Raw genomic sequence first — 6,940 nt, 5'->3', positions numbered from 1 at the left:
AGGGAAAATTCTGAGGGTGGTTTGAGAACCTGATTGAAACTGGGAGGGACTAGAGTTGGGCAGGGTTAGGAGGCTACTGCAACGGTCCAAGCCAAGTGTGATGAGACAGTAAACCAGGCCACTCTGGTGGAAATGGTCTGAGAGACCTTTCTAGGTTGATTTACACGTTTAACTATTCCTTAACAGTTACCTGGAATAGGGGGATGCAAGGAGTTGAAGCCAATGGCGAGTTCTTCAGGAAGGCTGCTGTGTAGGTAGCGTACCACAGAAAGAAATGTGGAGTACAGGAGAACAGATGTGTGGAGTACAGATTCAGTGACTTAAACCTAAGGCATGTTGAATGTGAGATTCCTGGGGCACAATCAGGCCCAGAATCTCAGTAGGGAAAAAGAGAGTTTCAATGATACAAGGAGAGTTAGCATATCAACTGTTTCACAAAGGTCAAGAAAGATGAAGATTAAAAAGTAGTCATTAGGTTTGTTAATTAGTATGTCAACCATGACCTTCGGGAGGGCACTTTCATTAGAAGAGGAAGGAAACCAGTTACAATAGGCTGGTAACCGAATATTTGGGGGGAAGGCATTTATATTTATAGGTAGAAGAAAAGCAGCTAATGGAGAGAGAAATGGACGAAGAGATGGGACTAAACAAGCTAGGAGAGGTGGAAGAACAGCCCCAGTCCTGACAGGTTTGCGAAAGAGAGAGAAACTGCGTCTTTGCCTCAGGGATTTACCTTTTCTCCCAGAATCTCACCCACGGTGGCTTCAGCCATCACACGTGAGGGAAGGGGCTCCTCTTTCTTTTACAGGCCATCTGTCCCTTTATGCACAATGGTATTGCTGGGAAGAGCTGTAATACCTAGCCCCTCGTCACTGGCAGCTTGGGGGAATACACCATAAGAGCCAGGCAATGTCCCTCTCCTCACAGCCCAGAGGTCTGGCCTTAGGGGGTTTCTGATAAAGTCAGCTCCTTCCCCTCCTGGCTCCTGGTGGCCCTGCTCTCCTGCTAGCTGCCCTGGAGCACCCGTGAAAATGAGATGCCAGGCCCAAGAGCGGGCAGACCAGAAGGATGGAAGCATTTCTTCTCTCATTGGTCTAAGGCTGCCTTCCAAACCCTTGATTCTTGTCCTTACTTGATTGACATTGAGACTGGCCACTCCTTCAGGGAAGACCCCACTCCACCTTTTACCCAAAGGAGGGTTACAAAACCCTTTGGTTCCCCCCCGCCCCGCCAAAACAATCACATCAGAAGAGTCCAATAATCATACAGTCATTCATAGATGGTTTCTGATGTGAGGTTAGCCTAAGCCACAGTAGTGGTCAGGATAAATGAGATGGAAGAAAAGTTAAAGCAGTTTATTTCTTGATGTACTGATATTTTACTGTCCCCATGAAATAGAATCATAGGACTATTGCTAAGATGGAGGGGCAGTGGGTTAGTTGGGATTTGGAGAGGAATAGTTTGGAGAATGGAAATTTGAGCCAGTTAGCAAAGGGTAGTAGATTGTTTTAAGAGCACTAAAGTTCCCACTGACCCCAGAAATCATACACCTGTCCATTCAGCAGAGCTATGATTTTTTTTCTCCAGCAGAGTGGCAGGAGACAGTCATGGTTGGATTCATGCAAAGTATAGATTGGCAAAGTATAGAAGGGCCTGGGCTGCTGGTGAGAATGTGGTTGAAAGTCTTGGTCATGAGGTCCAGGCTGGGTAGGGGAAAAGTACAGACAGGAGTGCTGATGGACTGAGAGAGTTGGGTGGGGTGAGAGAAGTACAGGTCTTGCTGAGGCTGGCAGGTGCGTCTGGGGGAAGTAAGGGAAAGGGACTGATGAAAGGGCAGAGTTGTTGGCTAGACAATAGGTTTCCGACTTTCAGATTTCAGAGATCAAATAGTTCCGGGGCTGGGATGTGCGAGTGGTTAGATGAAGGGAAGTAGGTTGGGAGCCATCCGTCCCACGCTGGGATGCAGAAAATGATGTATTCATCAGACTTCTTGCACTCCAGAAAAGAAATCTGTTCTTGAAACTCAGATTGATGAGGCCCAAATAAATACCAGATTTGGGAGGCATTTGCTACGCTTTGCTTATCAGGCAGTTAGGAGCTAGGGTAGGAAAGAATAAGCCTCTCTGTAGACCTTATAAAGGAACGATACGTGGAGACCTCACTTTGTGGGTGTCATTCTCTTAAGAGAATGCACCAACACAATATCAAGTTTTATAGTCTAGATTTTTGGCTTCTCTGAAAGAACAAGATGATCCGGGCAGCACGGGGCCAGGATTTCCTCTCGGCAGCAGTAAGATTCCTCAGCAGGTTATCTGAGTCCCCACCACTCTGTATTGCTGCCTCACACTTGGCTGTTCATGGTGTCTTTCTTAGAATTAGGAGGGAAGTGAAATATTTCTTATAACCAAGGCACTTTCAAAAATTGGAAAACCAAAGATGAATCAGGAAGAGTATTCCTCTGTATTTGATATGCAAACATGCCACTGTCGAAAACTATAAATTGTGATGCTATTAGGAAACAAATCCTTCCAGCTGTACTCGTTATATTATCCACCCGGCTCCTATAGGCATTTGAGTTTGCAGTGACTCCTGTAATAAAACAATAGTGGAAGTACAATCAAATACATGAGAGTTTATAAAAGTGGTGTGATAAGCAACGGCAATTTTTAGAGCAAATCATATTGTTACTTTTGTTAATAGAATGATCTTACTGAATCTCCAGTAATTAATAGATTCCCTCAAAGTGCTACCTAACTAACTCCTGAGAGACACTGAGCCACTGAGAACAATTTAATGAATTCACACAGTGGTTCCTCAGTGGCTGGAAATCGTCGATGTAATTCTCTGAGTGCCTAACTTCTTGGCAGCTATATACACGTGTGAGGTAGATCCAAGGAAAATGGGTGAAGGATCTTTAGTGTCAGAGGAGAAGAATATGAAAATGAAAGCTTTTGGCACGTCTAACTTGCCTCACGGGTGCCCAGGAATAAAGAGAACTGCTACATATTTCTTGTTGAGGCTCATGATAAAATACACATAATCCAACCCTTAGGAGCACGATAGATTGAAATCAACATCTAGGATTAACCTAGGAAGCAAATGGGTAGCGAGTGTAGACCAGTACATTGATATAATCTGGCATTTCCTTAAAGCATTTTGGCCTTCTACTTTGTGCTGTAGTTAGCGCTCACTTTAAATTTTTTTTTTTTTTTTTGCGGTACACGGGCCTCTCACTGTTGCGGCCTCTCCCGTTGCGCAGCACAGGCTCCGGACGCGCAGGCTCAGCGGCCATGGCTCACGGGCCCAGCCGCTCCGCGGCATGTGGGATCCTCCCGGACTGGGGCACGAACCCGCGTCCCCTGCATCGGCAGGCAGACTCTCAACCACTGCGCCACCAGGGAAGCCCAGCACTCACTTTAAACATGGGGAGCAGTCGAATATGAAGCCTCAGAGGTTGTACTGCATCTTGAAAGAAATACAGAAATAAAATGAGATGGAGGTCTGAGAAATGGGAATTGTCATCACACACTGAGGGAAAAAATAATTTGAAGGCCAAGCGTTCAGTGAGTCAGAAAAATTTGGAGAGTCGTAATGTTAGAGGCTGCAAACTGGAAACTAGATACGAATTCATAACCTACAAGGATATCAGTGACGGCAAGAAGTCGGTAAACAGCGTCAGTGTTATTTTGGGAGGCTGCAGGAAGCTTATTATGGACCAGGGAGCCTGAATAGCTCATGTTCGAGGCACCGTATTTAAGATACAAACAAACAGAAGATCGCACAGTCAAGGGTGACAATAATTAAAAGCTGAGGCAGAATGAAATATGAAGAAAACTTAAAAGAGATACAGCTCTGTACTGATGGCATGATAAAAATTAATGAGATCTTTAGAGGTATTTATTTACTTTAAACATTATGAACAAATGATTCATCAGCATATTACCATTGGTATACAGAGATAATAAACTGGCATAAGCACCATGGAGTTATGCAGAATGAGCATTTGATTAATGTCTTGCCTATCTCTTATTGCCCAACTCTGAAAATTCAACTGAAGGAACCACTAGACAGTATTTGCTGAGGGATGACTATGATATTTTGGCCCTTTTTCGAAGTCAAACTTCTATGAATTTTACAATGCCGTGAAAACACTTCAGCAAGAATTTTGGCAAAATGTTTACAATTTCTTCAATAACCCTGTTCACGGAATAGGAGAAATGGAAAGCAATCACTTAGTAACTGTGGAGAAACAAGCAGGAAGGAGGAGGAACAACTGCTTACTGTGCTGCTTGTGATGAAAAAAGTCTGAGTTTAGCTATTAAAAAAGCCTGCTGGGGGCTGAGCACTGCACATGTCAGAGGCACATGCTGCTTCCCATCACCATACAGGAGAGATGGTACCTACAGCCTGGCTGTGTGTGTGATGCAGAAGTACAGCTATAACATCTGCAGGCGTCTGACCTGTGGGAGACAAGCACTTAGGGGGATAAAAAGGAAACTGGCACAGGCCTTGGGCTTCTGGCATCGTTAGTCACAGGTCTGCCAAGATGCTTTGGGAAACATTTTAATTTAAATGCCAAGTGTATTTCAACGAAGACTCCCTGGTTTGACCTGTTAGGAGTCCAGAGGGAGATGGATAGGTGCTCATTTTGGAAAGCATTAGGAGAATTAGATGCTGGTTTTATAAAAAAGCATCCTGGAGGTTTAAATCTCTATATGTCCCCACTCACCCTAGGAAACTCATGGTACAAGCTGCAGGATATATGACTCTCATAGCATATTACTAGTGATTGGTAAATGCAGGAAAAGGCAGAAATATCTCCAGGTGTTTATTAAAATATCAAAATTAGAGGACTTTAAGGATAAAGGCCTAGCATTCTTCCTTTCCTTCCCACAGCATAGTCACTGGCTACTATGACTATAAATTTGATAAGGCCTGATTTGAATTATTTGAATATATTTTCCTGCAAAAATATCACAAGACAGAAAAAAAATTGAACCAAACTAGAAAAAGAAAGGAAGAAAGAAAGAAAAGGAGGGAAGGAAGGAAGGAAGGAAGAAAGGAAGGAAGGGAGAGAAAGGAAGGAAGGAAGAAAGAAGGAGGGATGGGACTGAATAAAATATTAGAACATTGTTGTCCATCGATGTGAAAATATGTCTGTTAGCGTGTAGGCCCAGGTTGGCAAGAGATGGATAAAAGCTTGTCTGATGGGTTACAAAAACATGAATCCAGAGATCAGAAGAATTAAAACACCCCGAGAATAACACAAAGGTATTTGAAGTTGCTTCAGAGGCAAGGGCGGGTATGTATATGTATGTAAAGCTCGTTTCCTCTGAGGCTGCTTGGCAGTTTGCTACAACATCATGCTGATGAAAGCAGGGTCTTTAAGTTCACCCCCCAGCGGACTGTCAGTTTCTCCTTCGCGCCCTGCGGGAAGCGCATTCCCGGAAAGGGAAACACACTAGTTGGAGAAAGCTGGGGTGCTAGAGAAGGGCTGGAAGCTGGAGCCAGGGAGCCTGGGATGGAGAGGTGGGTGGGGCCAGGCTGGGTGCGGCCTCGGGTACCAAGATGCGGAGATGGGGCCACGTCTGGCTCCAAGGGTGGAGAGCCAGGGAAGGTATTTGCTCGGGGGAGTGACATGATCAGGGTTTTTAGGCTGGTCACTCTACCTGAAGCATTGGGGGAGGGAGGAAGGAGGAAGGAGGAAGGAGGAAGAACCAGAGGGACCGGCTGCAGTGATCCAAGTAGGCTCCTGCCCCAAAAGATGAGCCTGACCTAGGACGCGGTCTGCAGAGGGCTGGACTGGCTGGCGGCGGGACACTGGCGGAAGGACACTGCGAGGGAGGGACGATGGTGATAAATCCCTGAAGGACGACTCAGAGGGCTCAGAACAGGCTCTAACGAGGTCCTCTGCTTCTCACCTCTCGCCGCCCCCCTCCCCCCGCCCCAGCATCCTTGCAACTAGTTGAATCAATTCACAGATTCACAGTTCAGGATCCCAAAGAAACGGAATTAGCTTCTGTATGTGAAGTGGGTCTGACCCACGAGGGGAGCCCGGAGGGGAACGTCCGGAGGGCCTCCTCCGGAGCTGGGCGGGAGCGGAACGAGTCCCGCGCGCGGGGCGGGGTAGGATGGGGCGCAGCGGCGGAGCCCAGAGCCCGGGACCATCGTGCGGCCCGCGGCCTGCGCTGTCTTTGCTCCTCGGGGCGCCGGCGGGTGACTGGAAGTTTACAAATCTTTAGGGAGGCTCGCCCACCCCGCCCGTCGCCGTCCGCTGGGCAGCGAGGTTCCTGCGGCCCGATGAGCCGGCCCAGAGGGAGCAGCCGCGACGGCGGCGACCACAAGCGGGAGCCGGGTGGCCCGCGGCGGCAGGGGAGGGTCCCCGCGGCCTGCAGGGGGCAGCGCCGAGCCCGGGAGGAGACGGCGGCGGCGGGGTGGGCGAGTCCCGGCCTCCCTGCCCTCCGTGCGCTTACCCGGCGCCGCCGGCTTCGGCGGGGACCCGGGGGTACGTGGCGGGCCCGGCGAGCGACAGGCCCTGGGGAATTGGGATCCGGGGAGACCCCTGCGACGCCACCCGCCCGCCCGGGGCCGCGAGAGCCTCGGGAGGCGCCTCCGCGTGGCCGGGGAGCGTCTGGGCGCCCCCCGCTTCCCCGAGCCCGAGCGGGACGCCCGGTGCCCGCGCGGTGGGTGCCCTGAGCCCCGCGGTGGGCGCCCCGTTCCCCCGGGGAGGGCGCTCCGTTACGGCGCCCCCGGCCGCGCGGTATTTGTGGCGCCCGCGGCGGCGCGTGTGCCGGGCGTGTTTCCCTCCCGGGTGCCGGGCCCCGGGCCCCGCCGCCGCGCTGACTGTGTCTCTCTTCTCCCCCTGCAGGAATCTTCCGAGAATCCTGCTGCCGCGACTGTAACCGTGAGCGAGGCGAGCTCGAAACCAACAGCACATCTA

General features: G+C 49.5%; 1 protein-coding gene across 1 annotated transcript in view; it reads left to right on the top strand.

The window, feature by feature from the left end:
• Positions 1 to 6,640: 6,640 nt before the first annotated feature.
• PLCL2 (phospholipase C like 2) overlaps positions 6,641 to 6,940 on the top strand; it is a 198,318-nt gene continuing 198,018 nt past the window's right edge. The window contains exon 1 of the mRNA XM_007470619.1: positions 6,641 to 6,660. The gene's annotated coding sequence lies outside the window, so the exon portion shown is untranslated. The remainder of the gene's footprint in view (positions 6,661 to 6,940) is intronic.

Source organism: Lipotes vexillifer, unplaced genomic scaffold, assembly GCF_000442215.2.
Source record: "Lipotes vexillifer unplaced genomic scaffold, Lipotes_vexillifer_v1.1 scaffold418, whole genome shotgun sequence".
In the NCBI taxonomy this organism is placed as follows: Eukaryota; Metazoa; Chordata; class Mammalia; order Artiodactyla; family Lipotidae; genus Lipotes; species Lipotes vexillifer.
The sequence above is the reverse complement of the archived record's forward strand: the minus strand, read 5'-3'. Positions and strand labels throughout refer to the sequence as shown.